Genomic DNA, 14,298 nt, shown 5'->3' with positions numbered 1-14,298 from the left:
TAGTTTGTAAGAGTGACTCTCGATCCAGGTTTAATGTTTCTTTATTTTAGCTTCCCTTTCACTTTTATTTATTCTAGCACTTGAGTTGATTATTTACTTTTATAATTGAATTTATGAATTATTCCATGTTACAGATTATTATTTGAATTAATGATATTTGAGGTATTTTCAGTTTATGATTGCTCTTTTTAATTTATGTTATCATTGTTTCCGATCTGAAGATATTTTATTCCAGCAATTTACTTTTTTCCCTTTTGGTCCTGGTTAAGAAATCAGTAACTCAACAGTTATCAACCTCAGCATAATTGATAATCATTATCTTGCTAATTAAACTGAACTTCAATAATCCTAACTTTTTCTTAGGAAATAATTTGGATTCGAAGTTCAAACTAATTAGTCCCTTGACTTTCCTTTGCTTTAGTAAGGGTTAACTAATTGGAATTTAGATTTAACTTTCATTATTGTTGAGAAAGATAACTAAGTTGGACTTCTAATTTCTCTTACCTTGCCAAAAGTTGCTTTACAGTATTTATTTATTTTAATTGCCATTTACTTTACTTGTCATTCAAATCACTTGCTTCTCACCTTCTAAACCCCGATTACAACCCTTATAGCCAATAATAAGAACATACTTCCTTGCAGTTCCTTGAGAAGACGACCCGAGGTTTGAATACTCGGTTAACAATTTTTAAGGGATTTGTTACTTGTGACAACCAAACGTTTGTACGAAGGGATTTTTGTTGGTTTAGAGACTATATCTACAACACAACTATTTTTATGAATTTCTTTACTGGCAAAAATCCAAACGTCACCCTGCTTCTCCTGTTCCTTAAGCAGCTTGCAGAGCATGCAGTTTTGATTCTGCTGTTCTTCCTTAAGTTGATCCACAGCTTCTTGCAGCTTGGTGACAGATGCTTTTAGGCGGGTCCAGTAGTCAATTTCAGGAATTTCTGGGAGGAACTCATGCGCCCTCCTTTTGATGGAGTTATCTTGCACTTGTTGTCCTTCCATTGACTTCTTGGTGATTGGGTGTTCGATTGGGATGAATTCATCTACTCCCATCCTCACCCCAGCATCTTTACATAGCAGAGAAATTAAGCTTGGGTTAGCCAGTTTGGCTTCAGTGGAGTTCTTGTTTGCAATTGTGTAAATCTCATAAGAAATCAAATGATGAATCTCCACTTCATTTCCCAGCATAATACAATGAATCATCACTGCTCTTTTGACAATGACCTCAGAGCGGTTGCTAGTGGGCAGTATAGAACACCCAATGAAGTCCAACCAGCCTCTTGCGATTGGTTTGAGATCTCCTCTCTTGAGTTGGTTTAGGACACCTTTTGAATTGGTTATCCACTTAGTTCCAGGGAGGCATATGTCCTCTAGAACTTGGTCCAACCCCTTATCTACTCTCACCATTCTCCTATTAAAGGATTCTGGATCATCTTGTAGTTGAGGCAGTTTGAAGACCTCTCTTATTTTGTCCAGGTGGAAGTAAATAATCCTCCCTCTGACCATAGTTTGGTAGGTATGAAAGGTGGTTCCAGTTATTCTCTGCTTATCTGTCAGTCATATATTTGAGTAGAATTCCTGAACCATATTTCTTCCAACCTTTGTCTCAGGATTAGCTAGAATTTCCCATCCTCTATTTCGAGAATTTTCTCTTGGATCTCCGGATATTCGTCTTCTTTCAGATCGAATTTAACTTCCGGGATTACTGACCTCAGACCCATTATTTTATGGTAATAGTCTGCATGTTCTTTGGTTAAGAACCTCTCTTGATTCTAAAGACTCTTTGGAGTATTCTCTTTCTTGCCTCTTGAATTGGTTTGTTTTCCCTTAGGAGCCATGATCTTAATGAGTCTTAGCTCAGTGACCACAGAAAAACACACCAAACTTAGAGGTTTGCTTGCCCTCAAGCAAAAAAAAGGAAAGGAGAGAGATAGGAGGGGAGGCAAGTTCGAATGGTGGAGAGATAGGGATGGCCGAATGTGTATTATAAGTGGAGGGGAGGGATGACGAAAATTTGAAAAAGATATGATATAAAGATATGATTGGTGAAAGAAAAAAATAGAATCATTATATGAAAAAGATGAGATTTTTAAGTTGGAAAAGATACAAAGGAGTTAAATCTGAAAATTTGTTGATGCATCTAAGAATTAAAAGATGATATAATGAATTGGAAAAGATATGGAAAGAAATTGAGAAGATAATGGAGTTTTTTTTGAAGAAGATTTGGAAAGGATTTGAAAGAAAATTGAAAAGGAATTTAGAAAATTATTGAATTTTTGAAAATTGAAGGTCAATGATGAAGATTTGTAACATGTTTATGCAGAAAATTATGAATCAAAACATGAAAGTTTGAAAAATTTTGAAGTGGAAAACAAAATCCTCTCCCCCTGCCTTTCTGGCGTTAAACGCCCAGAATGGTATCCATTCTGGCGTTTAACGCCCATATATTGGCCATTGTAGGCGTTTAACACCCAGCTAGGTACCCTGGCTGCCGTTAAACGCCAGAAATCTTTTGTTACTGGGCATTTTTCTGAACGCCCAGGATGCTACAATTCTGGTGTTAAACGCCCAGAATGGTACCCATTATGGCGTTTAACGCTCAGAATGGTATCTTTACTGGCGTTAAACGCCCAGAATGGATACCATTCTGGCGTTTAACACCCAAAATGCCCCTTAATGGCGTTTTCTTGCCAGTGAGCTCCTTTTCTCTGCTTTTTATGCTGAATCCTTTTCTAACTCTGTTAATTCCTACAATATGATGATTGATCTTAAAGACAATTTATATCAAACTTCTATAAGTATTAATTAAAAAGCAAATAACTTGCTAATGGCTGGATTGCCTCCCAGCAAGCGCTTCTTTATTGTCTTTAGCTGGACCTTGACTGAGCTTTATTCTAGTCTCAGTTTTGAGCATTCTTGCTCAAAATTGCTTTCAAGATAATGTTTGATTCTCTATCCATTAATAATGAACTTTTTGTCGGAGTCAATATCCTGAAGCTCAACATATCCATATGGTGACACACTTGTAATCACATATGGTCCCCTCCACCAGTATTTTAATTTCCCGGGGAATAGTCTGAGCCTAGAGTTAAACAGCAGAACCTTCTGTTCTGGTTCAAAGACTCTAGATGACAGTTTCTTGTCATGCCACCTTTTTGCTTTCTCCTTATAAATCTTTGCATTTTCAAAAGCATTGAGTCTGAATTCCTTTAGCTCATTCTAACTTAGCATGTAGGTTTAGGAATCTGGTTGCCTAGTAGGCCTTATGTTCCAGTTCCACGGGCAGATGACAGGCCTTGCCATACACAAGCTGGTATGGAGAGGTTCCTATAGGAGTCTTGAATGCTGTTCTGTATGCCCACAGAGCATCATCCAAGCTTTTTACCCAATCCTTTCTACGGGCAATTACAGTCCGTTCCAGGATTCTTTTTAGTTCTCTATTAGAGACTTCAGCCTGCCCATTTGTCTGTGGGTGATATGGAGTTGCTACTTTGTGGCTAATTCTATATCGGACCATAGCAGAGTATAACTGTTTATTGCAGAAATGAGTGCCCCCGTCACTGATTAGTACTCTGGGGATGCCAAATCTACTGAAGATATGTTTCTGGAGGAACTTCAGCACTGTCTTAGTATCATTAGTGGTGTGGTAATTTCTTCTACCCATTTAGATACGTAGTCTACTGCCACCAGAATGTAAGTGTTTGAGTATGATGGTGGGAAAGGACCCATGAAGTCAATACCCCATACATCAAACAACTCAATTTCTAAGATCCCTTATTGAGGCATGGCATAACCATGAGGCAAGTTGCCAGCTCTTTGGCAACTGTCACAGTTACGCACAAACTCTTGGGCATCTCTGTGGAGAGTAGGCCAGTAGAACCCACATTGGAGGACCTTAGTGGCTGTTCGCCCACCTCCGAAATGTCCTCCATACTGTGATCCATGGAAATGCCATAGGATCTTCTGTGCCTCTTTTCTAGGCACGCATCTGCGGATCATTCCGTCTGCACATCTCTTAAAGAGATATGGTTCATCCCATAAGTAGTACTTTGCATAAGAAATTAGTTTTTTTGTTTGCACTCTGTTGTACTCCTTGGGTATGAAGCTCACAGCTTTATAATTTGCAATGTTTGCAAACCATGGTGCTTCCTGAATGGCGAAGAGTTGCTCATCTGGAAAGGTCTCAAAGATCTCAATAGGAGGGAGGGACGCCCCTGCTACTGGTTCTAACCAGGACAGGTGATCAGCTACCTGGTTTTCTGTCCCTTTCCGGTCTCTTATTTCTATATCAAACTCTTGCAGAAGCAACACCCATCTTATGAGCCTGGGTTTTAAATCCTGCTTTGTGAGTGGATATTTAAGAGCAGCATGGTCAGTATACACAATCACTTTTGAACCTACTAAATAGGATCTAAACTTGTCAATGGCATATACCACTGCAAGCAACTCTTTTTCTGTGGTTGCATAGTTTTTCTGTGCGTCATTTAGAACACGGCTGGCATAGTAAATGATGTTGATAAACCACTATTTTATGGTTTATAATGTACTTAATTGTGTGGTTTTATCATGATCTTTACCCACTTATTCATATGATTAGCATGCATTTATATTTCCTTCCTAAAATTATTACATGATTGAAAACTTGCTTCCTAAGAGACTTTTAATTATGTATTTTAATTCTCCTTTATTCCATTCGATGCCATGATCTGTGTGTTAAATGTTTTAGGCTTTACAGGGTATGAATGAGTTGGAGATTAGAAAGGAAGCTTGCAAAAATGGAAGGAACACAAGAAATTAAGGAGATGACCAACGAGAAGTGACGCGGCCGCATGGCTCACGCGACCGCGCGAAAGAGAGGAAATTGCAGTGACGCGGCCGCAAGGATTGGAATAGCATAAGTGACGCAGAGACGTGGACGACGCGCCCGCGTGGCAAAACAAAATGCCGAATGACACGTCCGCATGAATGACGCGATCGAGTGACGTGCACGATCTGCATAATCTGCAGAATTCGCTGGGGCGATTTTGGGCCCTGTTTTGACCTAGTTTTTGGCCCAGAAAAGCAGACTAGAGCCAGAGAATATGCAGAAACGAGAACAACATTCATTCCACACAATTTTTAGCTTTTAGATCTAGTTTTACTCTTCCTCTAGGTTTTCTCTCTACACATTCATAGTTCTTAGGATTTTATTTCTATTGCTCTTTGCATTGGGATATTGAGAAGAGTTATTACCTCATCAAGACTTCGTCATTCTAGTTCGTTTTCTTTACTTGGCTTTACTCTTCCATGTCCTTTAATTTACTCAATTTTACTATTAGATTATTTTAGAATTTATTAATACAAGAATTACTTTTATTTTTAATTGATTTCTTTGAGTTTTATTTATCATGTCTTTCTTTAATTCCCTTTCCTATGTTATGAGTTCTACATTCACAATGAGCGAGTAGTTCCCTAACTTGATGGGGAGTTGATTGAAAGGAACCCTTGAGTTGGGATGCTTAAAAGAAAAATTGTAATTGGGTTTATTGTTGGAATGCTCTCTAGTCACTGACACTAATCCTTTTCAATTGAGCGGATTGGAACTTGTGAATAGAAACAGCATTCCAACTTGTTTGACTTTCCCTTACCTTGTAAGGGATAACTAAACAGAATAACCTTCAATTATCAATTGATCTTGAGAGTACTTCAACAAGAATAGGGCTTGCAACTAATCTACTCCTAGTCAAGGCTTTTATTTAAATTACTTAATTTCTCCAATTTAATTTCCTGTTTATTCAACTCAAACCCTTTTTTTTGAAAACATCTGATTAATAAAATAGCATACCTTTCTGCAACTCGTTGGGAGACGACCTGGGATTCATACTCCCAGTATTTTAATTTTAATTTTTGTGACAACCCTTCTAAATTGATAAGCGGATTTCTGGTTGGTTAAGAACTATACTTGCAACGCATATCTCATAAGAATTCTTAATTCGCCAATTTCTGCCACGTCAATTTTTGGCGCCGTTGCCAGGGAGTTACAATAGAGTGCTAAAGTTATTAATTAGAATTTATTTATTTGCATTTTATTTTATCTTGCTACTATGAGCTGCTTGTTTCTTTCGTTAGATGACGCGTTCACTTCCTGATCCAAGCTTGCCAGTATTCGATCCTGAGATTGAAAGAACTATTTCACGAATAAGGCAAGCTCGGCATCGGTTAGTCCTCTCTGAGGACGGATCTGAAACGTCACTCGAGGAAGAAACCAGCTCCCATTTTACTGATTCGGTTGATTTACGTACAGGTAACATGGCAGCAGCTAGGAGAGTTACTATCCAGGAGGCTAGAGTCCCTGATTTTTCAATACAACCGTTTCAAGTGCATCACCCAGCGGTGGCTACAGATTTTGAAATAAAGACTGCACTGCTCAATTTGATGCCCAAGTTTCATGGCTTACCTACTCAAGAGCCTATCAAGCACCTGAGAGATTTCCAAGCAGCCTGTTCTACTGTCAGGCGTGATGGTGCAGATGAAACTTCAATTTTGTTGAAAGCTTTCCCATTTTCTATTGAGGGAAAGGCAAGAGAGTGGTACTACACTCAACCCGCAGCAACTGTATCCGACTGGGATACACTTAGAAGAGAATTTTTGGAAAAGTTCTTTCCAGCTGAAGTTGCTGATAAACTGAGGAAAGACATTTCCATGATTGTTCAGGACGAATTCGAGACTCTCTATGAATACTGGGAGCGCTTCAATAATCTTCTGGAAGCATGCCCCTACCATATGATTGACAAGATAGTGTTGCTCGGTTACGTCACACAGGGCATGAGGCCCCAAGATAAGACCACATTGGAAAGTGCTAGCAATGGGTCTATAAAAAGTACAAGACCACTGATGAGGCATGGCAATTGATCAGCAACTTAGCTGAATCCACTCGGAATCACAGGCAGAAACAAGGCCGTTCAAAAGCCGTTGTAGAAGTATCCTCTAGCAGAGAGACTGCTGCTCTAACTCAGAGTATCTGTGAAATGACCAACTTGCTGAAGCAGATGCAATTGAATCAACAACAAGTTCAGCAAGCTCAACCTTCTCCACCACAGCAAAGCCAACAGTTAGTCCCACAGAGAGTTTGCGAAGTCTGTGCTAATTATAGCCATTATACTGATGAATGTCCGCAGCTCCAGCAGGAAGACAACACCGTGGCAGCCACTCATAACTTCTATGACCGCCCCAACCAAGGGTACAATTAAAGTGGCAGTTACAACCACGGATGGCAGGACAATTCTAACCAGAATTGGAGGGACAACAACAACAACAACAGAGGAGGCAGAGACAATCAAGGAAATCAGAGGTGGAATAATAACAACAACAGGATGCAGAACCAGTACCAGCCTTACAGAGCACCTCACCTGAGGCAATCCCAAGGACCACAGAATACCCAACAGCAGACCTCTCAAATTACTTATCCTTCTTCATCTGCTAATGATGACTTACTACAATCTATTGATCAGAGACAACAGACCATGGAAAATAACCTTTATGCTGCACTAAATGGTATGAACTCTACCCTGCAAGCTCTTGTCTCACAGATTGGATCAATGAATAACTCCAATAACCAACCTTTGAGCTCTAGTGGAATTCCCTCTCAACCATTACCCAATCCAAAGGGTGGCATTAATGTCATTGCCCTAAGGTCCGGAACCACACTGTAGGAGAGGAATCAGGAGGAGCCAAGCCCACTAGAACACGCCTCAGCTGAAGAGGTAGTGGAAATAGAAGATGTTGAAGAGGAAGAAGACATACAAGACATAGATGAAAAAGAAGAAGTTCAACCACAGGAAGAAGCACCAAAGGGCGCAAACACTGCAGAAGACACCACTCCCATTCCATTTCCACAACTTGCAAGGAAGCCCAGGAAGCAGCTGGAACCTGATCCCAAAATGGTAGAGATATTCAAAAAGGTTGAGGTAACTGTTCCTCTTTTTGATGTTATTCAACACGTACCTAAATATGCCAAGTTTCTAAGAGATTTATGTATACATAAAGACAAAATTATCGAATTAGAAACTATTCCTTTAGGTAGTTCCATATCTGCTTTAATGGGAGGTTTACCTGAAAAGTGTAGTGACCCAGGTCCATGTATGGTTAATTGTACTATTGGTGGTATGGTATTTTCTGACTGCATGTGTGATTTAGGAGCATGTGTGAGTATAATGCCTTTGTCTATATATGATATTTTGAGGCTGCCTCCCTTAAAAAGGTCGGCAGCTCGTTTTGTGTTAGCAGATAAAAGCATTATTACAGTGGCTGGAGTTGCTGAAGATGTATTAGTGGGCATTAAGGGGCTCACATTTTCCATTGATTTTTATATCCTGGAGATGCCCTAAAATGACTCAGAGAAGCCGTCATCAATCCTACTCGGAAGACCATTCCTGAAGACCTCGAAGTTCAAATTAGATGCTTTTTCAGGAACATACTCTTTTGAAATAGATGGCCGAGTAGTAATCTTCAATCTAAATGGAGTTATGAAGCATCCTCCGGAGGATCATTCTATCCTCTAGTATGACATTATAGATGAAACCGTGGCTGAAGTTCACCAGGAGGAATTTAAAGAGAAGTACATAAGACAAAGTCCAAGTGTGGGAACATTCTCAGAGGACAATGACAGTACTTTACCATTGTTACCAGCTCCAGACAACCCAGAGCCTGACCACGATCAGAAGTTAGAATTAAAACCCCTTCCTCCACACCTTAAATATGCTTACCTTGAAGGCGAGCAGAAGTTTCCAGTTATCATTGCAAGGGAACTCACTTCTCAACAGGAAGAGCAGTTACTTAGTGTGCTGAGGAGGCACAAGAAGGCAATTGGTTGGAGTTTGGCAGACATAGTAGGCATCAACCCTCAAGTCTGTGAGCATAGAATATTTTTAGAAGAGGGAGCAAGACCTGTCCGTCAACCCCAGAGAAGACTAAACCCCACTATCTTAGAGGTTGTCAAAAAGGAAGTGACCAGACTACTGAAGGCAGATATCATCTATCCCATCTCAGACAGTGAATGGGTAAGCCCAGTACAAGTGGTTCCCAAGAAGTCTGGAGTTACTACAGTGAAGAATGAGCACAGAGCTCATGGCAACCAGAGTTCAGAACGCCTGGAGGGTCTGCATTGACTACAGATGCCTCAACCAGGCCACTCGTAAGGATCACTATCCTCTTCCATTCATTGACCAAATGCTGGATCGCCTGTCAGGTAAATCACATTATTGTTTTTTAGATGGTTACACAGGTTATTTCCAGATTCATATAGCTCCTGAAGATAAGGAAAAGACTACTTTCACATGTCCTTTTGGGACTTACGCTTACAAGAGAATGCCTTTTGGCTTGTGCAATGCACTAGCTACTTTCCAAAGGTGCATGATGAGTCTTTTCTCTGATCTTATTGAGGACTGTATGGAAGTTTTTATAGATGATTTTAGTGTATATGGTGAATCCTTTAGCCTTTGCGTAGATGGATTATCTAGAGTATTAGATAGATGTGTCAGTACAAACCTTGTATTAAATTTTGAAAAATGTCACTTTATGGTAAAACAAGGTATTGTACTAGGACATGTTATGTCTAATACTGGCATTTCTGTAGATCCAGCAAAGGTGGATGTTATTTCTAGTTTACCTTACCCCTCTTCTGTGAGGGAAGTTCGTTCGTTCCTTGGCCATGCAGGTTTTTACAGGAGATTCATTAAGGACTTCAGTAAGGTAGCTCTTCCCTTATCCAGACTACTGCAGAAGGATATTGAGTTCGAGTTCAGCGAGGATTGCAAACAAGCATTTGATAAGCTGAAGACCGCCCTGACTCAAGCTCCAATTGTGAGAGGACCAGACTGGAGCCAGCCATTTGAAATAATGTGCGACGCCTCCAACCATGCAGTAGGAGCAGCACTGGCTCAGCGTGAAGGTAAGGACCCCTTTGTTATTGATTATGCATCTAAAACTTTAGATGCCGCTCAGTCCAATTACACTACTACTGAGAAAGGGATTCTTGCTATTATTTTTGCTCTGGATAAATTCCGAGCCTGTTTACTTGGTACGAAGGTAGTAGTGTACTCAGACCACGCAGCTCTAAAGTATCTATTAGCTAAAAAGGAGTCCAAACCAAGGCTTATACGTTGGATACTGCTATTACAAGAATTTGATTTAGAAATTAAGGATAGGAGTGGTAACCAGAATTTAGTGGCAGACCATTTGAGTCGCCTTGAGCATATTACAGATGACCCCACTCCTATAGCTGATAATTTCTCATTTGATAACCTGCAAGCAGTATTTGAGGTAGTCCCTTGGTATGCACCTATAGCTAATTATCTAGTTAGCTGCACCTTTCCTCCAAACTTTTCTAAGCATCAAAGAGACAAGCTGAAAAGCGAGTCTAAATATTATATATGGGATGACCCATATTTATGGAGATGTGGCGCTGACCAGGTAATTAGACGGTGTGTGCCTCAATCAGAATTCCAGTCCATCTTAGAGGCATGTCACTCGTCTGAGAGTGGAGGACATTTTGGCCCTCAAAGAACAGCTAGAAAAATCTTAGACTGTGGATTCTGGTGGCCTACTCTTTTTAGAGACGCTGCTGAATTTTGTAGATCTTGTTTTCCATGCAAAAAATTTGGTAATATATCCAAGAGGGATGAGATGCCTCAACAAATTATGCTTTTCTGTGAAATTTTTGATGTTTGGGGCATTGACTTCATGGGTCCATTTCCAAATTCTAATGGTTATCATTATATATTGTTAGCTGTGGATTACGTTTCTGTTCATACCTGGGGTCGAGCTGACTGAACCTGGATGTTCAGTAGCGAAGCGACCGACCTGTTCAGGTCAAGCGGACCGACTTCTTTACGAAGAACTCGGCCAAATCGATAGCAAAAGCCCAATAAAAGGCAATCCCAGCCTATAGAGATAAAGACGGTTCCCTTGAAGATAAGCTGACTTCATTCAAGATAAGATAAGATAAGATAAGATAACTAACTTATCTTATTAGAAAGGTCAGCCCACGCTTCTATAAATGCACTGGAGCGCCCAGCTATAACTCATACTCTGATTCTACATAGAAACCTGCTTAATACCCGTGCTAACTTAAGCATCGAAGTCTCTTGCAAGTACCCCCCACCCTCTGGTGGCCAAGGATCAGCAGTATTGCAAGTCCAACGAGTCGGACCCAACAGCTCCGGCCGTCATCAGCCAGCCGGACACGTCATCTCCGACCAGTACAGAAGATCTCATCCGAGATCGGCCTCCAGTTTCAGGTAACCCTCGGAACATTGGCGTCGTTGCCGGGGAACCTGGAAGTCATCCCAAAACCATGGCGAACGGCCATGACAACGACCACGATTCAGATATGAAGAACAGAACGCCGCACAAGAACGCAGACACTACGCTAAAGGATACCCCGGAATCCAACAGGGACAAAAACTCACCAAATCCGGGAGCCATGGAAGCACTCCAAGATCGTTTAAAGGAGCTGGAGAAAGAAACCCAGCAACAACGAGAGATCGGAAAAAATCTACAAAGAGAAGTACGGCGACGTCGAGAACTAGAAGAAAAACTAAAGCAATTAGAAGCCGACCTCAAAACAAAAGCTCCTCGGACCACTCCTGAAGAAAAATCACGTAAAGAACAGGACCCATTCACCAGGGAAATCATGAAGACCAAAATTCCAAAGGACTTCAAGCTTCCGGATATGGTTTTGTACGATGGCACTACAGATCCCAACCATCATCTTAGCAATTTCAGAAGCAGGATGTACCTTACCGATGCCTCGGATGCCGTTCGCTGCAAAGCTTTTCCAACAACTCTCACAAAAACGGCGATCAGATGGTTCGACAACTTACCTCCGAGGTCCATCTCAAACTTCGACGATCTGGCCAAAAAGTTCCTGGCCAGATTCTCCATCCAGAAAGATAAGGCCAAGCACGCACCCAGCTTACTAGGGATCAAGCAAGGAGATCGGGAGAGCCTCCGCAACTACATAAAATATTCAACAAAACATGCATGGACATACAAAGTTTACCAACAGAGGCCGCCATCATGGGGCTTATCAACGGCTTACGGGAGGGACCTTTCAGCCAATCCATATCAAAAAAGTATCCTACCTCCTTAGACGAAGTACAGGAGCGAGCAGAAAAATACATCAACATGGAAGAAAATGCCTGGCTGGGAGAAACCTCAAAATCTGGAACCTCCTACCGAGACAAAGACAAGGACTCCAAAAGGAAAGAAGATCGACAGGGTGAGAAAATCAAAAAGTACCACAACTACACTCCTCTCAAAGTATCCCTGGTCGACATATACAAAGAAGTTTGCCATACTGAGAAAATCCCCCCTTTACGACCACTCAAAGGCAAAAGGGGAGGAGGAAATCGGAAGGAGTATTGCGACTACCATCAAATTCAGGGACACTCTACCAACGAATGTTTCGATTTGAAAAACATCATAGAAAAATTGGTAAGAGAAGGAAAATTAGTTTCGATTTCTGGCCACCCGGGATGATGACCAAAGAAAAAGACGGAGAGACGAAGATGATGGACGAACTGAACGGTCATCTCGGACACCAGAAAGACACGTCCACATGATACATGGCGGATTCGCAGGAGGTGGGATCTCCAAATCATCCCAAAAGAGACACCTTAAAGAAGTATACCATGTTGAGAGAAAAGGGGAAGCACCCGACATCCCGGCGATAACATTCACTAAAGAAGACGCATCAGGCATCATCCCGGGACACGACGACCCCATGGTCATCACAATTATACTGGCAAATGCCAATCTACACCGCACACTAGTAGACCAAGGGAGTTCTGCCGACATCTTATTCAAAACAGCCTTCGACAAACTCGGCTTAGACGAAAGGGAACTAAGAGCATACTCGAACAATCTGTTTGGACTAGGAGACACTCCGATACAACCGTTGGGATACGTATCGCTACACACTACTTTTGGAAAGGGGAACCAATCTAGGACCCTCAAAATAGACTACAATGCTCTCATAGGACGGACAACACTCAATCAACTTGGCGCAATAGTCTCAACTCCACATCTATGCATGAAATTCCCAACTACAGAGGAGATAGCCACGGTAAAGGCAGATCAGAAGATGGCACGTCGCTGTTATAACGAGAGCTTAAACCTCAAAGGCAGAGGAGAAGAGTTTCATACAATTGAGCTTGGCGGAGCTCAGCATCGAGAAGAACTCCGTCCGCACCCAGAAGGTGAGGTAGAGAAGGTCCAGATTGGAGACACTGCAGATAAAATGACTAATATCGGTACGGTCCTAAGAGGAGAATCAAAGGATTCACTGATACAATTCCTGCGAGATAATGTCGACCTCTTCGCATGGAAAGCCGTAGACATGCCAGGCATAGATCCCGAGTTAATATGCCACAAGTTAGCAGTCTATCCAGGATCTCGGCCGGTGCAACAGAAACGAAGAAAACTCGGACCAAAACGATCCCGAGCTGTGGAAGAACAAGTACAGGCGTTATTGGAGGCAGGATTCATAAGAGAAGTCAAGTATCCACTATGGCTAGCCAACGTCGTTTTGGTGAAAAAGTCAAACGGGAAGTGGCGCATGTGTACCGATTACACTGATCTCAACAAAGCTGGCCCAAAAGATCCATATCCACTTCCAAGTATTGACGCTCTGGCAGATGCTTCCTTTGGATATAGATACCTCTCGTTTATGGACGCCTATTCGGGATACAACCAAATCCCCATGTATCCACCAGATCAAGAAAAAACGTCGTTCTTAACACCAAAGGCGAACTACTGCTACATCGTGATGCCTTTCGGCCTCAAGAACGCAGGAGCTACTTATCAAAGGCTAATGAATAAAGTCTTCTCAGATCACATCAGGAAAATCATGGAAGTCTATGTGGACGACATCTTGATAAAAACACAGAACGAAAATACATTATTGTCCGACCTGTCCCAAGTATTCGACACTATAAGAAAGCATGACATGCGACTCAATCCCGCAAAATGCACCTTCGCAGTTGAAGCAGGCAAATTCTTGGGTTTCATGCTCACACAAAGGGGAATTGAAGCAAATCCAGACAAATGTCAAGCTATACTTAACATGAAGAGCCCAACCTGTGTCAAAGAGGTATAGCAACTCAACGGGAGATTGGCCGCCCTATCCCGATTTATCGCAGGAGCTGCGATAAGATCCCTCCCCTTCTATGCTACTTTAAGAAAGAGAAAACAGTTCGAATGGACGACAGAATGTGAAAAAGCTTTCCAAGACTTCAAGGAGTTCTTAGG

Source organism: Arachis ipaensis, chromosome B4 (genome assembly GCF_059453495.1).
Source record: "Arachis ipaensis isolate K30076 ecotype BB chromosome B4, ASM5945349v1, whole genome shotgun sequence".
Lineage (NCBI taxonomy): Eukaryota > Viridiplantae > Streptophyta > Magnoliopsida > Fabales > Fabaceae > Arachis > Arachis ipaensis.
This window is presented reverse-complemented; position numbering follows the sequence as displayed.